Source organism: Rhinolophus hipposideros (genome assembly GCF_964194185.1).
Source record: "Rhinolophus hipposideros genome assembly, chromosome: 5".
Classification (NCBI taxonomy): Eukaryota; Metazoa; Chordata; class Mammalia; order Chiroptera; family Rhinolophidae; genus Rhinolophus; species Rhinolophus hipposideros.
In genome coordinates this window covers 3,299,308-3,322,674 of record NC_138051.1, presented here as the reverse complement: position 1 = coordinate 3,322,674, position 23,367 = coordinate 3,299,308, and the positions used below count along the sequence as shown (strand labels likewise).

At 52.6% G+C, this 23,367-nt stretch overlaps 1 long non-coding RNA gene across 1 annotated transcript; it reads left to right on the top strand.

Moving 5' to 3' along the window:
- The first annotated feature begins 5,119 nt into the window (after positions 1-5,119).
- Positions 5,120-22,852, top strand: LOC308498407. The gene is made up of 5 exons (XR_013993466.1): positions 5,120-5,225; positions 6,061-6,261; positions 8,016-9,770; positions 21,550-21,622; positions 22,313-22,852. It is a non-coding gene; the product is annotated as an uncharacterized lncRNA (long non-coding RNA).
- The last annotated feature ends 515 nt before the right edge of the window (positions 22,853-23,367 follow it).

The window sequence follows — 23,367 nt, the reverse complement described above, 5'->3', positions numbered from 1 at the left end:
AGCCCTGCGCTTGGGGAAGGGGCTCTTGCTAATCAATGAACTTGCAGAAGAAGAAGGGTGGGGCTGGAGCACAAAGACAGAGCCTGCAAAAGAGATCTGTGCTCTCCTTTCCTTTCTGTGCCCCAACCCTGTCCTGCCTGCAAAATTCCCTTCTGGAGGGCGGAGGGCGTGGTGCTGAGTGTGGCCCTGACAGAGAGATCTGGATGGTCACAGAGCACCCACGTGAGGGCAGTTCTGACCCCAAGAGTAAGAAGAATTAACGGGGTAGTTCTAGGCTCCGAGGCTGATGAGAAGACCGAGGTAGGTGGGAAATAGAGCAGAGGGAGGAGAAGGAGATTAGCATCTGGTGAGGACTCCGCGCTTGCCATCTAAAAGCTTGGTGTGGGGACCGAGTCCCAGAGAGCAGTTTCCAGGCTCTCAGCCTCACGTGGAGGGGTGCTGGCTCGGGTAGTAGATGGCCATCAGCTGTGACTAGCTGGCCATCAGCTGTTACCGGTTAGCCATTAGCCACTGATATAATTGCCGTGGCTACATTGGTGGGTTGGTTGGCAGAGAAATGGATGGCAGATTGCGGGTCGTGTGGCTCCTGCTTCCTGTGTCTCCACCCCAGCCGCCAGTGAGAATTTAGCTCCGTTGATGTCTTCGTTGGTGTTCCTTTTTGGCCTCACCATATCCTGCGTTTTTGTGCAGGGAAACGGGAGCTGAGACCCTGCATGACAGTTGGTTTTCTATGCAGGAGCCAGAGGCCAGCACTTAAGAACATGGGCTGTGGAATTCGAGTGACCAGGGTTTGAATCCAGGTGTAAATGTCCATGCACTCTGGTTGTGGATTTCATGGGACATCTTAGTTAAGGCACCTGGCAGGTGTTCTGTATGGTTTGTTTCCTCTGTCCTGCCACATTGCCCCTCATTAATTCCTGCTTTCAGGCACTCAATAATGTGATCCTCACATATTTCAGGGACTAACTGCCCCCTACATATTGTCTCCATGCCTAAAATTCCACCACAGAAGCTCCACTGCTTTTCAGCAAACCTCTCTCTACAGGGCAACACTTTCCCTGGGTGGTGATCACCCTGCCCCTGGGAGGAGCAGGACTGTTGGGTTTGGGGCCAGGGATTTTCTTAAGTTCAGATAGAGCCTGTGAGTGATGGCAAAGGAAAAGGGGGCGGGAACAAGAGAGTCTGTTACCCTGAAATATTGGCCAGCCGTCACGCCTTCGCTCTGGGGCTTCTCTGAGGGAGAGTGATGGAGAACCCCGCCATTCTCTAAGGTGACCCAGTCATGCGAATCGTGTCATACTCGCACCACGGGAAATGGGAGAGAAATCTACAGGCTTTACCTGTTGAGAATGGGCCCTGGGAGTGACAGAGCCGGTGCTGTCACACCTGCGGTCCTGCTGGGTGCTCCAGGGGAGTCAGGCCACCCCAGCCAGTCAGGACCCCATTGCCAGAGATGTGGGGAGTGAGCCCTTGGCATAGAGTGGGGCTTAGAGGTGGGCTAGGTATGCCTCTGCCACAGATAGGTTCTCTTAGGAAATCTGCTTCCATGAATCCAGAGGTGCAATTTGTAAATCAGCCCATCAATGTTCAGCAACACGCTTTTAGCTGGAATCTCACTGTCTGGGAGTCTGTGCCCTGCAGTGGATGAAGGTTCCCCATCAGGGTCTGCAGTCCCCTTACCCGGTATCCAGTGCAGCCGGGAGCCCACAGTGGGTGGGTCCTTCCCTTCAGTGAGTCCAGGCTCACTGAACCATCGGGAGCTGCCCCGGTCTCACTGTCCTGAGCCACCGTCTGCCAGGCGTCCTGGGAACCAGGCCCAAATGGCGGGGTCTTCCCCTAACAGGAACCATTGTGACCAGCCCGGGAAGGTGCTCCAGGACACCCTTCTCCTCCTTTCCTTGCCTGCCTGCTGCAGCTTCCCCCTGTGCCCCACTTTCCTTTCCTCCCCCACCAGGGCCCTGTACTTGGAGCTTGTTCTTGAACTTGGAGTGCTTTCCTCACTCCATCTGCTCAGGGCAAAGGGAGTCACTGAAGAACCTACATTAGGGATTTCTTTTCTTTATTTTGTGTTTTCTAATTGGAATACACCGCAAGTGCATTTATTTTGATACTGGCCATTTTACTGACCTCTCTCATGGTCTCATTAATTTTTCAGTAGACTCTCTCAATTTTCTGGATAAACAATCATATCATGAACAAATAATGATAACAATTTTTCCTTCTTCGTGAACATTATGCTTCTTTTTATTTTTAATGTACTATTGCATTGGCTAGACCTTCTAGAACAATGTAAACCAATTGTGTTAATAGCAGGCATTCTTGTCCCACTCTGACTTAAATATGAATACCTCTTGCTGGTGTTTGATTGTTAAGAATGATGTCAACTATGGATTGCAAATTTATTATGTCAAGGAAACGTTCTCTTCTTTTTATTTTACTGTTTTCATCAGAATGGGAGTTTGATTCTATCAAACGCGTCTTTGGTGTCTGTTAAGATTGTCATGTGACTTTTCTCTTTTTAGTAATTGACATAACTAATTATTTGGACTGATTTTCTGACATGTAATCGTCTTTGTTGGCTTCTCACGTAGCCATCTGTGACATGGAAGGAGATCCATTGCCCCAGAGAAATCGGGTTGGGTAACAGATCTATATTGTGCCCTGCCGCGGCCTTACATCCAAGATGCCATCTCAGGCAGGCTCTCCGTGAGGCCGGGGGCTTGCGCCGGGGCTCTGGAGAGCTGGACAGGGTGGCAGCCGGTCCTAGAGAGATCTTTGAGAGGCCGCTCAGATCAGATGACTCTCTTCCGTGGCCCCTCATTACTTTCAGCAGAAAACCCAAGCTTCTAGACACATTGCCCAGGCCTCTTACAACTGGCCCTGTCCAATACCCCACCTTGTAACCTTCACCTTCTCCCCGCTGACCAAGCGGAAATGCTGGCAGGTGGCAACCCGTGTCTCCTCCTGGGCCTCTGCACCCCTCACATGCTGCTCCCTGCCTGGAATGCCCTTCCCACCTTCGTTCCCCGGCAGGATGCAGGGGTCCCTGCAGGGAGGCTTCCTGACCTGGCAGGCTAGGTTAGGAGGCCCTCTCCAGATGCCACCGTCCCTGAGTTCACCCCCTCCTTGGTGCCTGCCAGGCAGCAGGTAGTTCCCATGTGCACTTCTATCTTTAGGAGCCCCAGCCCAGCCCCCTCTTGGGTCCCATCTCCCAGCCCCACAGCAAGGCTCCATCCATCAACTCTAGGTTGAATGTACCCCACACCCATCCATGAACACACCCTGCTGAGCCCCGCCCTGCCGGTGACCCCCGGGGCTCACTGTCCCAACTCGCAGCAGTTCAGTGCTGAGAAGTCCCAATCTGGGCCTCACATGCGACTGCAGCTCCCCGGAGCCTCTTTAGAAAATGCAGTCGGCCGTGTTTCCTCCTCATAAACAACGGCTTAGCACAGCATCAGGGCCCAGGGGAGAGCGTTCCCTCCAAAAGCTGCTGCCACTGGAGATGCAGGAAAGGGCAGCCAAGTGGGCCCAGGAGGGACCAGACGGGATAGATGGGAGGGAGCGAGTGGGAGGGGCTTGATGGCCCTGCCGTTCAGCTTTACTGCTGATACCTGATCTGGGCCTGGGCCCCAGCTCTGCCTCTGCCTCTCCATGGGACCTCCTCCAAGGGTCTCCTCTCCCTAGTGTCTAGGATCTGTGCCTTCCCCCAGCACCAAGCAGCCAGCTATAGTTCTCCCCTCTTGGGACGAGCTGATGTCAAATAGAGGGCTTCTTGGCCACTAAGCCTGGGTAGGGTTGGGGCAGCCCAGACCTGCTCCTTCTCTTCTGTGCATTCCCCCATCTCCCATCATTAATCTTGAGTTACACAACACGTTTCTGGACAAGAATCTGATGAGAGGTGACGTGATATGTCATAAAGGGCACTGGGGTCAGGTTGTGGAGTCACGCTGACCTGGGTTCAAATCCCAGCTCCACCCCTTGCTAGCTGTGTGATCTTGGCCATGTTACTTAACCTCTCTGAGCCTCAGTATCTCCATCTGTGGAACAGAGTGCCCACCATACAGCTGTAGTGAGGTGTAAATGAAATGACTGACCAACTGGAAAGCTCTTAACACAGGGTCTGACACACAGTAGGTGCTTAATTAATGTTAGCTGATATTATGAATTACAGGTCAGAGCAGGCTGGGATATAGCTGTCACCTCACAGCTTTGTCCCCCATTGGTGGGTGGGGAAACTGAGGCCCAGAGAAGAGCAAGATACCAAGTTGCTCAATCCCGCCCTCAGCCTGGGCATGTGTGTAGTGAGGGGTTCTCTGCAGTGAGTAATGGTGTCAGTCGCAGAGGTCCTGGGTCTCGGGTCTGCCTGTGAACAGTAACAGCTGCCTCTTACTCATTTAACAGCCCTGCACTGTGCTTACCAGGTGCTGGTTGCATTATAAGCCCTTTATGTGTAGCACATGTATAGGAGTTCGGACAATTACGTCTATGAACTTGTTGCAACGATATTGTTAACCTTTTTTGTATCAGAGCGATTAGTCATATGAATTTGTACCAACTGGACAAACAGGTAACCAAGTTGACTATTTGGAAGTGCTGAAAAGGCTGCCTGTAAAAGTTAGATGAAAACGACCTCAACTTTTCGCCAACAATTCATGGCTCTTGCATCACGACAATGCACCAGCTCACACAGCACTGTCTGTGAGGGAGTTTTTAGCCAGTAAACAAGTCACTGTATTGCAACACCCTCCCTACTCACCTGATCTGGCCCCCAATGACTTCTTTCTTTCCCTAAAGAGAAAGGCAATATTGAAATGAAGACATTTTGACGACATTCAGGACATCAAGGGTAAGACGATGACAGCTCTGATGGCCGTTCCAGAAAAAGAGTTCCAAAATCTCTTTGAAAGGTGGACTAGGCGCTGGCATCGGTGCATAGCTTCCCAAGGGGAGGACTTTGAAGGTGACCGTAGTGATATTCAGCAATGAGGTGTGTAGCACTTTTTCTAGGCTGAGTTCGTGAACTTAATTGTCCGACCTCGTATGTATCATAACCGTATTATTAACTTTAGTCCTGTAACAACAGTCTGAGGTAGGTATTATTATTATTCCCATTTTGCAGGTGAGGGAACTGACCAGTTTACAACTTGCCCACGGTCACCCAGCCCGCAAGCAGAACAGCCACTTGCTGCCAGCAGAGATGCCATCAGCGAGGGTCCCACCCTTAGGTGAGCACAGACTGGGCTCCTCAGTAGGAGCACAGAGGGCACCTGGGCAGCTGAAGCCAGTCTCCCCACAGTCATTCTTGGGGGGCCTGGGCATAGAGGAGACGTCAGCTTTGTCCTACAAACACCCATCACTGGATGTCACACCTCAGCCCCAACAGGTGTTTTCTTGGAGAGAGGACAGTGGAAACTTGGAACAGGAGAGCTCTTTATTATTCAGAATAACCACACTATTTAATTTACTATTAATAATAGCTCTTGAGTCAACCTTCTCTTGAAGAGAAGTGAGGACTGACAGGCTATCCCTTTCTTGTCTCCCCTCCCTCCCTCCGCCTTCTTCCCCTCCTTTTCCTTCCCTCCCTCTCCTCTCTCCCTTCCCTGGAATACCGTGAACTCAGTCACGAATGACTGAGCTGTTTGGGGGTTGGCGTGGGAGACATTGAGGCTTAGCTCACACAGTGACCCCAGTTACCCCTGCTCCCTGCACAGCCTCGCTCTTCTGTTCCTCTGTGGGTCCCCGGAGGACACCAGTCCTCTGCTGTCACACCCCTGGAAGGCTCTGTCCTCAGGCTGGGCTGAAGCAAAGGGAAGGCTGGTCTCAGGGCCTTGGGCAAGGACGGGGGATCAGTGAGGCCAGGATCCCTTCAGGGGCCCCCATCTTCTGCCCTCTGAATCCAGGGGGCATGCTGTGTGAGAAGGAGCACGTCCAGAGAGGGACAGAGCCAGCAAGGAGACCTGAGCCTGTGCCAGGGGAGTATTTCGCTTGGAGTTCAACAGACATGGGGGGACCTGAAAATTGCCTTCTAAGAAGTGGAGGGATCTGGTTTCTCACCCACAGGTCTTCACGGGGGCCTTGTCTGGGAACGTGTGGCCCTGGGGTCCTCGGAGCCCCCTGAGTGGCAGAGTGAAGGACAGGAGCATAGCCAGTGCCACTGTAAGTCAGTGTCAGGGGTGGAATCACAAGGCCCTGAAGCAGTCGTGGGAGGCGAGGACGTGATCCACCTGAGTCAGAGCTAGACGGGCTTCCTGGCTCCCAGAGGTAAGGGTGCAAAGACTCTTTCGGAGTTGAATTTGGCCTTTGGGTGTTTATTCAAGAGAACACTTGGGCGCCTGGACACCCATCTCCCATGACTCCATTCCCTATATTGGCGTTTCTGTGTGAGCTCGTGCAGAGGAGCCCCGTGGGGTTGACCTCCCTTCCTCCTAACGACCCAACTGCCCTGCGCTGGAGGACCATGGCTGTCCCCGCAGGCTGTGGGATGAAGGTTCGGGGCTGCACACCAGCGTCCTGGCCCCACGCCTGTCCTGGGAGGCGGCCAGCAGCCCCTTTTCTCCTGCCTGTCTCTTCACGCACGTTGGCCATCCTTAGGTGATGGCAGAGTGCTTTGTGACAGTGCTGTGGGGTGGCTTCAGACGGGGGTGGGGGGTGTAGTGCTTGAGCTTTCTTTATGTGCCTAGCTGGGTCCCACATACCTGCACACACACTGCTAGACACGCACGCTCACATGCATGCCGGCTGTCATGCTGAGGGCCACACTCTTTATTCAAGGAGCGGTCCTGGGTATCTGAATGGATGCTTGAAGACTTGTCTTTGCAATTAACACGCTGCTGCAGTATTATTAGCCTCTGATAGGCAGTTCTGCCTTTGCCAGAGACTATAAATACGTGGGGCCAATGACTCAGCAAATCTGTTGCTATTTTTCTCGCAGGTCCGTGTGGGTCTGTGTCTGTGTACACCATGGCCCCCTCTCCCAGCAGATCCCATGGCTTGTATCCATGGAAACATAGTCCTTCCCAACTACAGTACTCCAGCTGACAAACACTGGGAGTCTCCCCGGCCCCCTCCCCACCTTGGAGAGGCAGTGTGGCCTTCCCAGTGGGCAGGAGGGTGGCACTAGTGGAGGAAGTCCCACTGTGTCAGCGGCTTCAAAGGTCCAGGCACACCTGGGCCCCTAAGGCCTTCCCTGGCCTGTGGTCAAGACCTTGTCATCTGTTCAAGGCGAGTGGCCTGGTGAGGGAGCCCTTCCTGAGGCCTGGGCCCTCTTGGGAGTGAGGTTGGCAGGGCAGTTCCTGAGCTGTGGGCAGTGTGGCAGGGGAGGCAGGGAGGGGCTGCTGCCCTCGGCCATGGAGGGCAGTAGCATCTGGGAGAGGGAGACTGGGGAAGAGGGGAAGGGGCAGTGGTAATGGGAGGGAAAAGGAGATCAAATTTGGTGTAAAACCTGGGGGCCTTGTCTCCTGACCTTGACTGTCAAAGAAGCTGTGCGAAGGAGGAAAGAACATGCGCTTTACAATCACTCCTTCCCTCCCTACCTCCCTCCTTTCCTTCCATGAACATTCACAGTGGCTCACTCTGTGCCAGGCCGCGTGCTGGGGGTGGGGATACAGAGAGGAGTGAGAACCAGACCCATCTCCTTGGGGACTCACAGTCTGGGGTGGGGAGCACAGACTCAACATCAAGTCAGCACCTCAGGGGTCCTACAGGTTGGGGTGGAGCCGTGGGACACAGGAGGATGTGGTGGGTACAGACTGTGCCCATCGGGGGCAGAGAGGGCATTCGATGATGCAGCCGGGCATCCCAGGGCATGGGTTGCTGACACTCACATGCAGAGCTCTAACTGGCTGGGGCTCTTACTAGTGGCGTCTGCTTGAGAAAGCAACCTAAGCTCTCTGGCCTATGAAATGGGAAGCCCCAATGCCCACCTCACAGGGCTGCGTGAGAATTAACTAAAGCATCTGGCCCCAGCTCGCCACATACCAGACCTGTCTACATGCCACTTACTTTCTTCCCTTCAGGCTCTGTTTCTGTAAATCAGATGAGGAGGCTGGACCAGATGATGTCTAGAGGCCCAGAAGTTCTTCTTGGCCTCAGTTTCCTCACTTTCCGGACAGGGAGAAGAAAGTTCCAACAGGTTTCAGAAGTGAAGGATGGATCCTGGAATCATTCAAAGAACATCAGCAGATATTAGTTAAGTGAAGCTTGTTTTGCCCCCATTTAGGGAAAGTAGGGCCAGGCTGATGTCATAGCTGCCACCTCCACGGGACACAGAGGAGCAGGAGACACAATCCCTCCCTCAGAATATCCAGTATGGCTGGAGAGACCCAAGGCGGAGTTGCAACTCCAGGTCTGCCATGCGTGCCCCTCTGCTGCCATTCCTGCATCTCTATCTCCTGTTTGGGGTAAGGGGAGGACTCGAGGCCCTGGATTCTATGCTCTAAGGACCGTCTGGCCACCTCTGGCCTCCAGACCACCTAGGTCCTTGTGCTCAAAGCCCAGGGAGGCTGGGGAGCTGAAAGGACTGAACACCCTCTATGACCACACATAGTGACATCACTCTGACCATGTGAGCTAACTTCTATTATTATTATCCCCATTTCACAGATGAGGAAACTGCAGCTCAGAGAGTTTAGGGACTGGCGCAAGGTCACCCAGATGCAGGTAGCAGAGCTGGGTTATCAGTCCAGATCCACGTCACTCCAGGGCCCCCGCTCTCACCCTGCTCTGTACCCCTCTGGAACTCCTCAAATCCTTTGGGAAGTAGAGATGATATAAATAACACATGGGGTTGTGAAGTGCAAAAAGCGAGTTGCAGAACAATACATAAAGACAGTTGCAGTCATGTGGAAAATCATCTTGAACTCAAATGTGCATGTGTGTATATGAGAGAGAATGAACAGAAGTATATCTGGAACAAGGTCTGTCCTGCTGTTTGAACCGTGTTCACCTCTGGTTGGGGGAATGGAGTGGAGGTGGGCTGGACAGGGCAAGCTTCCTTATTAGTGAGTATATTTCTGAACTGGTTTTATTGCAATGAGAATTTGTTCATGTTTTGCTTGTACAATAAAGACATTGTACCCAGGAGGCATGATTCTGCCCCGGTGAGCCATCTCCCCATGCCCTGAGCACTGCTGTGTGAGGGCGGGGGCTGGTGGTGAGCTGGGCATGGCCCTGGTTTGTGAGGCAGGCCGACAGCCCAAGTGGGCTGGGTCATGGGCACTTTTCAGACAGATGTGGCAGGTTTTTGCCAGGAGACTCAATGCACGTCACCCGTCTTTCAACAACCTAGAGCAGCAGCTCCACCCATTTTATAGATCGGGACCCTTAAATCCAGAGACAGCTTAGCCCCAGTTCAGAACTCCCCACTGCTGTTGGTTAGTACACCTGCCTAATTGGCAGGGCTCAGAGAATCACGAGATTTATCTTCAGACAGGTCTGGCTTTGACCTTACACAGCCTGTCATAGATTCTCCGAGCTTCAGCTTTCCTATGTGTAAAATGGGATCGATACGCCTACCGTGAAGAGTTTCTTTGAGGGTTGGATGCGACCAAGTTTGCTATGTGTGTTATAGGATAGGGGCTCTGCTCATGTTGGTTCACCAGCTCTCTTCTCCTTTCTTCCTTTGTCTAAGGGAAGCCGACGGGACACAGGCCGGGGCCTGTATCCTGGCTTGACCACATGGGAATGATTACCATACACTGAGCATATGCCGGGGGCCGGGGATCATGCCACGGGCTCTACTTACAACTCCCTTAGTACTACCTCTGAGACAGGTACTACTTCTTATTACCCCCACTTTACAGATGTGCAAATTGAGATACCAAGGTGATACAGGCCTCATAAAATGACAGAAAGGATCCCATCTTTTTCTATTATCAGGAAGACGTTGTACAATAAGGTTTATTTATTTTTCTTAAATATTAGATAGAATTCACCAGGGAAATCACCTGGGCCTGGAGTTTTCTCTGTGAGAAAAGTTTTGCTTACAAACTCAAGGTCTTTTGGAGTTTTATAGAAGCATTCCTACTTACTATTTCTTCTTGTGTCAGTTTTGGTAAGTTTCCTCCTCTTGAAGAAGATAATACCAGTCCCTGCCAGGCAGCGTTATTGGGTAGAATACCAGAGCTCTCTCACTTGTTCCGTGTTGTAACTTTGTAGACCTGGAACACACTAGGTGTCCTGACATTGTGCTTGGGCATCGTGATGCCCACCCCTCCCTCCATCAGCTCCCAAGAGGGCCAGGATGGAAGCCAGCCCCTCCCCGCTGAGTGTGGAGCCTGCCAGAGAGACCTGGCTTAGGGCAGAAAGGCCCTGAAAGGTTGACCCATTAGGCCAGGGGTTCCCAACCTCCCTGGCACAGTCCAATGTCAGGGAAAGAGATCCTTTTTTGCCCCCTGAGTTCAGATTTGAAACTGGATGAGGGTGGTATAACAATTAAGGAAGCATATGGCTGTGAGTAAGAGAAACTCTAATGAACAGTGCCCTAATACTTAAGCAGGAGCGGGAGGTGTTTGTTCTATACAGCGGTTGGTTCAGGGGTGGGCAGTCCAGGCCCCAGCTTCCTTCCTTCGTCCCCTCCACCACTGGTAGTGTGAAAGCCTTTGTCTTCATGCTTGTTGCCTCATAACAGCAAGATAGCTGCAGCAACTCCAGACCTCTGTCCACATTCCAAGCAGAAAGAATGTGGGAATGCTAAAGGGAATGCCAGTTCTGCAACTTTTAAAAAGAGCACCCCAAAACTCTACCCTGTGCTTCACTTACATCTCATTGCCAGAAATGGGTCACATGGCCATCCCTGGACCAATCACTGGAAGGTAGCTGGGGAGAAAGGCATGTGAGGGGCTTGGGTCGACCAGCCAGCACTGTCTGCTACGGGCGGGTGTTCACGCCAGAACACAGAGCCCTCAGGCTCCGGGCATGGGAGCCAACCAATCCAGAAATGGCCTCTTTTGAGCAGTCATTCAACCGGTGTTGATGATTGCCCAGCTGTGCCCAGCAACTGAGGCCTGGAGCCCAGAGGGGAATGAGCTTCCACCCAAGGCCAGGCAGAAAGGAAGGCAAGAGACCAAACTGAGCGCCTCCCTGAGGGGCCAGGAGGGCTAGATGGCAGTCAGCCCTGAGCCTGCATGAACCTTTCTTGCTTGTGAAGAAAAGAGGTTTCAGGAAAGCCTCAAAAGCCCAGCAGAGACCATCTGGGACTCTTCGTCTGACCAATTATGAAGTGGCTTCCATTGGAAGTTGGAGAAGGTGTGTAGACAAGTGGGGTTACATACCGTGAACTGGGTATGACATGAGGTGGTCACTGCTCTTTCAGCAGGGGGCCCTCAGTATCGGAGAGCCCAGGTGTGTAGCCACCTCCCCCACTAAGATCTCCTCTTTCACTGTTGTATGACACATCTTTACTGCTCAAAGCCCTGAGCTCAGGAAGCTACTTCCAACATCACAGCAGAGCAAGGTCCTTCAGGTTTCCCTGAGCTTCCCTGGGCTCCTTCACCCAACCTCGGATGGAGGGTAGATCCGCTCTAGGTGTGATGAGAAATGCCCAGGGCTAGGCATTGGAAGGCCTGTGTGACCTTGGGCAAGTCGGTCAACCTCTCTGGGCCTTTAGTGACACCTTGTGGCAGCATCTGCTTGAAACCAAAGTGCTTGGGTGAAAAGAAAAAAACCCATATTGCACTCCCACCAGTCCCCTTTGGCCAAGGTCAGCCCTGCCTCCCTTCAACGCGGAAGGTCAGCCTTCCAGCACATCGGATCCAACCCTTCTCTGTCCACCCTCCTGCCACTCACATGATTTAGCCATACTTCCCCAGGGAAGCAGTCGCAGCTCAGTCCCCCAGTCTTGAATTACAGGTCTCAGGGCTCTGTCCTTCGTGGTACTTTCATCAGTGCCAGGAAGAGGATGTGGGGGACATTTGCTGATCACATGAAATCAGAAAATCTCCCCATTTTTCAGAAAGAGAAAGTGAGTCCATTGCCGAGTGAGACTCCACTTGTGTTGCCAGCCTCCTCTTCTCTCCCTCTCTCTCTTCTCTCATGACTATAGGGTCTCACTCAGCCCAGCAGTAGCCGGGAAGAGTTCCGTGTGTGTGTGCCTGTGCGCGTGTGCATGTGTGAGTATGTGCGTGTGTGAGAGGCACCCAGGGAACTTCCTCCTGGGGTTCCTGCAATGGGATACGTTCAACCCAAACTCAAACTGGAAGGCAGGGACCCGAGGGCTGGCTGTTGAGCTTAGTGTCCATGGCTTCTTTTCTCGCCCCATGAGACTGATACCTTCTGCTCGGCTCTCTTACCGTCAAACCTGCTCCTACCCACAGACGTGCTGGTGGGAAAGGAGCTAAATCACTCCTAGAGGCAGCTGTTCCAGACTAATCAGGGTACCCAGAGGGGACTGACAGGCTGAGATGGGCCTTCCAGGCCCAGAGCCAAGCACAAACGGTGGAATTTCAAACCAGGTCTCTGCGGCCCAAAATGTTTTCTCTTCCAGCCTGCCGGTCTGACCCACTGGCACGAGAAGCAGTTTTGGGCAGGAGTGAAAGCTTTCCTGAGCCATCCCCACATCCCCACACAGTCATCTGGGGGTCATAGGGAAGAGGTCTAGGCACAGGGGAACCTGGTTTGGGGCCCTGCAATGCCTGACCCAGCTCCATTATCAAGGTTAAGGATAACTGATAGCTGCTCTGGGCAAAGTGCTTACTACTCGAAAGTTGGAGGCAAGCCTGAAACCCTCCTATTAAATGTACTCATCCCTGAGACTTGAGAGCCCCTCAAAAGGCCGGGAGCCCATCCAAGGCCCTCCTCTGGCTGGAAGACACCCGTGGTAACCCACAGCAGGCCTGTGCTGACACACACGCCATGCCACGTGGGTTTCTCCAGCCCGGATGTGGACATTGTCAGTGTCCCGTTTCACAAATGAGGAAACTGAGGCTCAGTGGGGTGTGGCTGAGTCCACGGTACCATGGCAAGGGTCAGGGCCGCTTGTTGCTCACGAGTTCGGGTGCGTAGCCTGAGGCCTGGCCAGGCCGCTATCTTATCCAGGGCCAGAGTCCCCCTGCCGGGCTTCTCCCCTGCTGGGTCAGAGCTCGAAATGATGGCTTTTGAGGTCAGGGGCCAGACCAGACTCCCGACCCTGCTGTACGGTGGCCCCTTCTCTCCATCCCACAACACTGCTCCTGAGGCCTAAACGGTAAGTGACTCCCCATCACCTCCAGGACCCACTGTCGTCTCCCCTCCACCCACCCTCCCCTCACACATCATCTGCCTCAACCTGCCTGGACGCCCACCCTTCTCAATACCCTCCTGCGTTGCCGCCCTCCACCCAGGCCTTCTTGCTATCCTCCCAACCTTCAAAAGCTATTCCTCCAGGAAGCCTTCCTGTTGGCACTCTAATTGGGGCAAGTAGTTTAACCTCTCCAGCCTTCCAATTGTACTCCTGCAAAATTTAAGGGAACGACAAGAATTCGCCTCAAGAGGCTGGCAGTGAGGCTTTTACCAAGTGAGGTACCACAAACCCCGGGCTCAGCACAGTGCCCCCACCCCCCCATATGGAGGGAGTAGTCAAAATCTCCTAATCACCCCAATAAACTTCAATTAAAAAAAAAACATCTCCTAATCAAACTGGAACCCTGGTACCATTTTGGATGAGGAAGTGACAAAGCCAGAGGGCTTCCAGTTTGTGCGATGAAATTCTGTTGGAATGGGAAGCCAGGTACAGATGTCACAGAGGCGAGTTGGGGGGCAGGGCCTGGGCCTAAGCAGGGGCCTGCAGGTGGGACCACACAGCTGGGCTTTGCAGCTCCCTTCTATCCATTGCAGAGTTGTGGGTGTGCTCTTGGATCTCAGGGGACAGGGAGGAGAGGAGGGGAAGAGAAAGAGGGCAGGTGCGATGAGTGTCTGAGTGAGAGTGACAGGGGAGAGGGAGAGGAAGCTGGGCAGACAAGTCAAGAACTTCCTTGCAGGGCAGACCCAGCATTCTTCCTTGTGGGTGGCGCTGGATGCTGTGCCTTGAGTTGGGGACACTTCTCTGCCCTTTCCTTGGAAATGCTCTTGAGCTCAGCCCATGGAGACCCTGACTGCAGGCTCTGAGCCCCAGGGCTGCCACCAGGCTTGAGTAAACAGATGCCAGTTGTCCCACCAGACCTCCAGAGCAGGATGAGTAAGGAGGGGCCTGAGGGAGAACTTCTGCCTGGAACCCGGTGCCTGAACACCCCCCCCCCACACACACACCAGATCTACTCTTTCCCGGAGCCAGGGGGCTGATTGGGTAGGCAGCCCACTCCGCCATTGACTAGCTGTATGACCCTGGGCAAGTCACTGTACTCTTCTAAGCCTCATCTGTAAAATGGGGAGCGTAACAGCATCTCGTAGATTTGTTATGAGGATTAATAAAGATAACGTATGTAATTGTTTAGCATAATTCGTGGCATGGGGCAAATGCTCACAACTGTTAGCTATTACGGTTATGATTATTAATCCCGTTGGGCAGTGCTTCTCAACTTTAAAAAAATTCCAGCCTCCCTTGTGATAAGCATGCAAACCACAAACTCCTCCTTTTAATGATACAGGATTGAAAATGTCAAAGAAATAAAAGGTTGAGGCCAAAAACAAATCAAAGCACTTATTATATGGAATAAGCTTTTTCAAACTAAAGAACATCCCCCCCACACAGCTGAGGCTCACTCTGGGGTGTGGAGTGGGGAGGGAAGACAGCTTGGGCCGGCTTTGTGGGGCCCTCCGGCCAACCAGAGAGAGGCCTGGCGGGAGCCTTGGAGGAGAGGACAGCAAAGGGCCGAGCACCCAGGCCCCTCTCTGGTGGGTACCGCTCTCCCCTCACCGACCAGCCCCTGCAGTGGCCTCTGGATCTCAGCCCAGCCTCACAGCTCCAACAGCAACTCTATGACTTTGACAGAGCAAAGGGAGCTCTTTGGAATACAAATACCTTTGGACCCTCCAATCCCAGCTGGCGCCCCATTCTCATGCTAATGCAGAGACTTGGAGTAGCTTGAAGGGAAAATTGCTGAGTGTAGGAAAGCCACTCTATGCTTGGGCCCTGGGGACAAGACTGGGCCTCTGGGGTCCTTTCCAGCATGGTTTCCTAGTACCCAGCATGGTTTCCTAGTACCCAGCATGGTCTCCTAATACCCAGCATGGTCTCCTAGTACCCAGCACGGTCTCCTAGTACCCAGCATGGTCTCCTAGTACCCAGCATGGCCTCCTAGTACCCAGCATGGTCTCCTAGTACCCAGCATGGCCTCCTAGTACCCAGCATGGTCTCCTAATACCCAGCATGGTCTCCTAGTACCCAGCACGGTCTCCTAGTACCCAGTGTGGTCTCCTAGTACACAACACGGTCTCCTAGTACCCATCATGGTCTCCTAGTACCCAGCATGGTCTCCTAGTACCCAGCATGGCCTCCTAGTACCCAGCATGGTCTCCTAGTACCTAGCATGGTCTCCTAGTACTCAGCACCACAGGCTTCCAGCGTCACACCCAGCAGTCCTGGCAAGTCCCCTGGAGGGCTGGGTAGGTGCCACAATGCAGGGTCCATGAGCTGGACAATTGCCCCTCCCCAATCTTCACATACAAATAATAATCCACTTGATAATAACAGCTGCCTCTACCCCACCCTTCCTCTGCTGCCCTTTGCGAGGTGCTTCAAGCATCTGGGTTATCTTCTGCAGCCCTCACCCTGCAGCCTATGGAAAAGAGGCTCACAGACAGTGGACCTTTGTCCCAGACCTCGAAACTGTGGTGCCGGCATCCAAATCCAGGTGTGTGCACTCCAGGACTCCAGCTCCAAGGTCTTTTGGCTCCCCACTGGATTCGTGGGGCTGGTGGCATTAGAGGCCTGGTGAGCCACAAGATGGCATCAGGGAGACCAGCTAGGTAAGGAAGTGGGATTTGGCACAGGCAGAGATCCAGGCCCTGGGAGGTGCAGGCATAGGCAGAACCCAGGACTCTGAAAGGGACCTAGAGCTGGTGGCTCAGGTCCAGGAGGCAGCCTCCTCCAGTGCTAAATCTCAGAGTTCCCGGCTCAGGCCCTGATGGGGTACATGGGGGAGCAGAGAGAGAGCTGGGCAGGAACTCTTGAAGAGATTGCCATGGATTTTTAAAAGGTGATCTGCTGACTACTTATGGGGTTTGCTATAGGCAGGCCCTAGATTTAGACAATCCTTGCCTACTTCTCAGCTTGGTGAACTCCTACTCATTCTTTAAGGCTCAATTCAAACACCACTTCCCCAGTGAAGCCCTCCCTGACTTCTCCAAGCTAACTCTCTCTGCTATGCTCCCACTTTCCCAAACCTCTGTGACCCCACTTGGATGTGATTCTGCTCCCCCTCCCCATGCCCAACCTGCGAAGTCCTGGAGGGAAGAACCCTTGTCTGATTCATCTCCCTGACTCAAGCGCCAAGCACGAGGCCTGGCACCTCCAGAAATGTTTGTAGAATGAATGAGTGACTGTGCAGGACGGTTCCAATTGAGAAAGACTGTGATCTCCACTTTTGTAAGGTTTTCAACAAACGAAAGGCACTTAACCTAAGCAGGAAGGTGACGCCCAGCGGAGTGGATCTCTCCATGCCCAGCCTCACATCTTCTCTGCTCCTTTCAGCTGCCCGCTGCCACTGCAGTGCACAGCTCCGGGAAACTCAGGCTCTCCCTGTGCAGGCAGTGTGCCCCTCCAGCACACCCCTGAGATGGGTTATTTTCTGCCTCGGGGTCCTGTCCAATACCAGGAAAGCCTGCTGGACCCCTGAACAAACAGGCTGAAAGTACAGGGGAGCTAACACCCCCAGGCCAACCCTTAGCCAGTGGGGTAACAGGAGCCAAAGGGGAACTGCTCCAATCCCCGCCTTTCAGGTGGACAGTTCTGGAGACGACCTGTGTGCTTCTCAGAAGCCAAGGCAGGATAGAGCCTCACTCTCCACAGCGAGACCCCGAGGGAGCCCCTCATGCTGGCTGCTCCTCTTTTCCTGATCACTCTCCCGCTCCCTCCATCTCAGACTTTCTGCCCCTGCATCCTGGTCTTAGGTCCTGTTTTGGAGAAAACCCTTATTAAGACACGGTACAAATCTCTTGACTGCGGACCCCCTCTCTCACTGGGCACCAAACCCGATTCCTGGGGCTTCCCATCAAACAAAACCCCATCTTGGCTCCCAAGGGTTCTCTGGGGTGTATGCGAGACTCCCCAGAAGAGAGTCATTCAGGGAATTATTTCCCCGAAATTAAACTCCATGGTCCCCAAGGGAGGGAGGGAATAAGGCCAGTGATGCTGGGGTGAGGTGGGGAGAGAGAAGTTGTTGGGGGTTTGATGAGAAAGCCATTTTGCCTTAATTGTATTGTGCACATTAAACCAACAGCTCCAGGAGTGAAAGGGTGGGATGGGGAGGCAGGGTGGGAAATGCTGGAATGAACTGGCGGCGGGTGGTGTCTAAGGATTCAGTGGGGATAAGGCATTGACCAGACAGGACACCCCGCCCCATGTCTTGCCCATGGGGACATAGAGAAGGAGGTACGCAGAGGGTGGGAACGGGACTTTCCTGAATAGACCATGCACTAAGTGCCGGGCATTGTACCAGGTGCTCTGCTAAATCCCACTCACGCAGCTCCAAATTCAGCCCTTGCAGCAAACCTGTGAGGTGGACCTATTGCTATCTTAATTTCCGACGCAGGAACTGCAGAGAGGCCAATGACCTTCCAAGGTCACACGGGTTTTAACAACCCTGTCCACCCCAACGAGGATGATGAGCCTGACCTCTGCAGTGAGGGAGAGTAGAACTGAGGCCAGGCCCCTGGTGAGGAATGGATAAGCTCTGCGATGGAGGCTCTGTGATGTCAGCACAGACCCTGTCCATGCAGTAAGCCCGCCATCCAGTAATGAATGTACTGATTCCTTCATTCATTTCATCACTGACTTCAACATCTGGGCCCATCATAGTCTGTTGTAAAGACAGACTACGGCCTTGTTAAAAGGAGGGGTCCTGGGCCCTGGATGCCAGTGGGAGAGGAATGGAGAGCTCTGAGAGGACCGGCCACATCAGGAAGGCTTCCTAGGGAAGTGTGGCAGGGCCTTGGATGGGCTACTTTCCCTCTCTGGGCCCAAGATGCCTCATCTGGAAACAGGAAGTGGCATCACTGCCTTCTCTCTCCTGCGAGGGGCCGCTGGGAGGGTCCGAGAGCCCCCTGCTGCAGGATGTGAACATCTGAGAATATGCTGGAGAGTGATTAAGATTCCCTCTGGAAAGGCTCAGGCAGGAAACAAAGGATGAATGCAATAATCTCAGACACTTTCCTGTCCAAAGGACCCCGATCTTGTTAGAGGGTCATCACGGATTCCAAGCCAGACCACTGGGGCAATTCCAACCTTGCATCTTCCAGGGCAAGTTATTCAACCTGTCTGTGCTCCCGTTCCTTTACCTGTAAAGGGGGCTGTTGTGAGGAGTGAATGAGCATTGGGCAAGGACCTAGAACACAGCAAGTTCCATGTGATTGTTAGCTGTTATTATCTGCACTAGTGGACCCCAAACATTTCTGACAGCTCACTCCATTCAGGAAAAAATTAAGGACACCTCCAACACATAGAGAAATTAATTCATTTACATGCATGTATTTCTGTGCTAAAATGTATTCTATGTGTCATAAAACATACAAAATAGTAATTTTAAAAGGATAAGATAAAAACTCAGATATAGCTAGAAGCTCTAATACTTTCTTCCCACACCGCAGTGCATCCTTCTGAGGCCCCAGTGGGGACAGGCACGGTACTTTGGTGACAGCTTCGTGTACTCGTAGTCTGTGTACATGGTAGTGGTTTGGGCAACAGCCCCTTCAGAAAAGATTCTGCCAGGGCCAGTGCGAGAGGAAGCTCCAGAGCCCCCACCTGGAGCCAGGGAGTGCTAATGTGGATGATTAAATCATTTGCAATAATCCATTTGGAACAGCAGCCATGTCTAACACGAGGCGTGATGACAGCTCCACAAATAGAAAGGTGGCCAAGGAGGCAGTTGGTGGGACATATTCCAAGGGCGTGGGGTAGGCACGGGCAGACTCACCCTTGCTACTCAGTGTCTTCTTGCTGCAGTTAACCTGCCAGCTCTGTGCCTGCCCAGTGCAATGGATCAGTTTGCCCCTTCCTTGCCCGAACCCACCTGTCCTCTTCCGCCTCTGAATGAGTCCCTTCTCTTTCAGGAAGCCCACACCGATGGCCCTGTTCTTCATAATGTCACCTGGGAATAAGTTTTCTTAGGTTTGAATCTTCTCCCTCCCACCCTTCCCTTCTCTCTCTCTTTCTTCCATCTAATAATGACTGCACTCAGCCTGCCTCTTTGTTCTGTGTATGCCATGTACAGTGTTCCTATTGTTTTTGCTCTTCCAGCATCAGTTCCCCCTTCTCCTGGAGGCCATAATCATCTTTTCCTTTTGTGAAACTTCCCTTCCCTCATTGGGTTGACCTCAGCCCCATGGTTCTAAGAATGGGCTCATCACCCAGGCCTCGCCAGTTGGAGTCACAATGGTGGTCACATGATTCATCCCAGGCCAATGAGATAATGCTCTAGGACTTTTGCTGGAACCGCTGGGAAAGAGGTGTCATCCATTGCAATTGCTAAGCTGAGAGAATGTAAACTGGGAACTGCTGTGAACTATTTGCCACCATAAGGGGAGATGGCACCGAAAAAAGCATGTGGATTCTTGATTATCTCAGTTGAGCCCCTGATTCACCTATACCTGAGACTTATTAACTTATTCCTTTGTGTGAGCCAGTAAATTCTGTTTTTCATGCTTAGGCCACTTAGAAGTTTTCTTCTGTTCTTTTTTGTTTTTGTTTTTGTTTTTATAATCAAATGTATCTGACAGTTTTGACCAAAACATTTACAACCTCCTGTGATTACTGTAATATTCTCCCAACCGGTCTCCCTGCCGAGGGCTCTTGCCCTCTGCAGCCTTCTGTCTCTACTGTAGCAGACAACATCCTGTGTCCTCCCCGTGGCCTATACGGCCCTCAGCGATCTGCTTCCCCTTACCACTCTTATCTCCCCTCCTGTCCCTTTCCTCTTTCCTCATTCTCTTCTGGCCACACTGGGCTCCTGCTGCTTCTCAACAAATGTGGATACACACCCACCCCTGGGCCTTTGCACTTGCTGTTCCTTCTGCTGTGATAGCTCTTTGGCCTAGATGATCCTCAAGGCTTATCCATGACTGCTTCTCCATCTCATTTCAAATGGCACTTTCCTGACCAGCCCTTAGCAACTAGCAACCACCCAGCCCCCTAACCACTCCCTGTTTCCTTAGCCTGCTTTATTTTTCCATAACACTGGCCTTGAGTTGCTCATTCGTTTACCGTCTGTCTCTAGATTAAGCTCCATAAGGGAAGACCTGGGTTCATTGAGACTTCCTGGGTCCCAGAACTGAGCCTCACACCAAGCATGTTCTCAGTAAACAATGGTTGAATTAATGTCTTCTGTTACCATCCCATGAGGCTGAGCCTAGCCCCCAAGGAAGGGGCTAGGGCTTCTCCTCCCCTTCCTCCTCCATCTTTCCCACTGGTCAACTCACCAAGTTAATGGCCAGCTCCTCCCATCCTGCATTCTCCTTCCCAACAGCTGTTGTATTTGCAGTTGCTTTGCAGTTCTGTCCTCCCCATCACCTAGCCCCTCCCTGACCCATACTAAGTGCTCGGACCAGTTTGTTAATGAGGCTCCAAGCAGCAGCCGTCAGGGCAGCCCTTCTAGGGCACCCAAGTCAGCCGTGAGAGAGCAGACAGTTAGTTTGCTCCCTAATTACCAGCCTCACTGTGGACATCCTCAGAAGACGCCTCTTTCCTAATTAAAACAGCAGGTGGATTGCAGACTCTGGACAGCATCCTGTGCCTCTCCTGGCAGAAGCCAGAGGCAGGCACAGGTGTTTCATTAGAAAAGAGTTAGGGAAGGGGGGTGATCATGGACTCACCACCTTCTAGAAGAGTTATGGGGAGCCCTGCAATTTACAGGTACAATGAAACCACAAATACAAGACTGCAATAATTAAGCCCCTGGTCTGTCTCCCCATCTCCAAGCCCAGGCCTCACCAGGCTGCTCCTCCTCCCACCAACTCTCTCCTGCACAACCGCAGCTCCAGCGAGGAGGCCGCTCTGCTGAGCACCTACTCAGGCGACCTTTGCCCTCCCTCTGTCTGTGGACAGGTTGGTGGTGGTGGCTCAGGGATGGGTCTCGGACAGTGAGGAGCCCCTCTCCTTTTTGGAAGAGAGAACATCTTGGTCCAGACCAGCCAAGCTCCATGTCTTAGGGCTTATTCGGCTTGTGGGGATTGCTGGCTGGGACATAACCCACATGCCTGATACCCATTTCCCCCCTTTGTTTTTAGTAATAGAACCCCAATTTTATTCAGGTAGCAAGATACCCAGTTAAAAGACTACATTTCCCATCTTCTCTTATAGCTAGAGGTCACCAACGATATATAAGCAGCAGTTGTAGGGCAAACTTTTAAGAATATTCCTTCAGAAGAAGGTAGACAGACAACACATGCCCTTTTGCACTATCCTGATTTCTACTTCTTCCCTAGAATGTGGATGTGATGGTTGGAACTCAAGCAGCCATTTTGTGCCCTCAAGGATGAAAGCTGTATGCCAAGGATGGTAGGTCAAAAGATGGAAGGAACCCAGACCCCCAATAATCATGGAGCCGCCACATCACCTTGCACTGCTTAAATCCAGACCTCTCTTTTAAGAGACAATAAACCTCTAGCTTGCTTATGCCACTGTAGTTGGGCTTCCGTTACTAGCAGCTGAATTAATGCAATGACCCCTTTGAGAATGTGATAAAAGATGGGACCCCACTCCACAGGCACATACACCTGCAAGCAGGCACAGCCATATGTGTACACACACACACACACACACACGCACACTTTTGCACATGATTTCAGTTGGGGAAAATCAGTCACATTCTCTCAATAGAGAGCACAACCATCTCTGTATTTCTCCACCCCAGGCTTTACTCACTGGCTCACTGTTGCTGGTGCCTTGGGGTACAAACCCATCTGGCATCTAGAATCTGCTTTATCAACAGCCTTTTTCTTCTAGTGCTGTGAGATCAAATTTCTGCATCATGGGTAAAAGAGACTTGCCCTCACCAAGGCCCAGGGAATCAGGGTCCATGGAGAGCTGTAACCACAGGTGCTCAGAGGACACAGTGGCCTTAGGCATTAGAGGGTGTTTCCTGGAGGGGGAGGGAACCCTAGACCTGGGGGGGCCAGCTGAGGCCACCTGAAGGCAGAGGCTAAGGTACATTTACTGCTAAGGGAGCTTTGGCTTCTGTGTCCACAGGGGACCCAGCAGGAAGAACGGCTTCACCGAAAAGTAGAGAGCACGTCCGACTGAGCCCTGGTGGGAGCCTGAGGACTCTGAATTCAGAATGCCTTTGCCTGAGAACCTCGGGGAGAACCTCACCCATGGGCCTGGCCAGCAGGAGCTGGGGCCTGAGAGCACCGGGCCCTTTCAGAGACGGATGCTAGAAGTCCTCATGCTTCCGCCTCTGCTCTGAGGAAGCTGTCCTACCTGGCCCCAGTTCCTTGCCTTCCCACTATCTGTCAGTACCTCTGGGGAGGGAGAGCTGAGGACCTAAGAAAGCTACCACAATCTTTACCTCCAGGCCTGGCTCTGCCGTCAGTTCTCTTATGTGAGTTTCTTCCACTCTCTCTCTTCTCCCACCCACAGACCCCCATGCTCTGGAGCTCTCAAAGAATTCGAGGACAATGGCATTTAAGGCCAGCTGGTTGATGTCATTCCTTCCAGCCTCCAGGAGAAATCTGCTGCAATGCAACTTAGGCCAGAGGGCCTTCCTCCCATGGCCAACTGCTCTGCAAAGGCCCCCTCCTCTCACTTGCCCTTCTCCCCTCCTCCACATCCCACCTCCTCCAGCCTACTGGTGACTGAGGTCAGAGAGACATAAACAACCTACGGTTTCCAATTAATTTTTAATTGCAACTTGAAATTCTTAATTGCAGCTGAAATGCTATCGCTGGTGGAGGCGTGATGGTGTGGGTGGGGTGCAGGTGACCCAGTTAGAAATGCTGGGTCCCTGCTGGGTCAGGCACTGAGGGCAGTCTGAGCCTGGCTGAGCTCTCTGGCCACTGACCCCACGAGTGACATCCGAGGCCAGAGGCCTGCACTCTGGCCTGTCCTCTGAGGAGGGCTACCTGAGAAGTCCCATTTGTCAGTGTCTTGTTATGCTCATAGAAGGTCCCGACAGGATGGTGCCACACGCTCCAGGTGGCCAATCAGAGCCCTCTGCTGGAGCAGGGTTCAGAAGGGGGAGCTTTCTGGGGTGGGAGGACTGTGGGGGCCTCACAGGAGACCAGGGCTGTCCCCAGGAAGGCCCA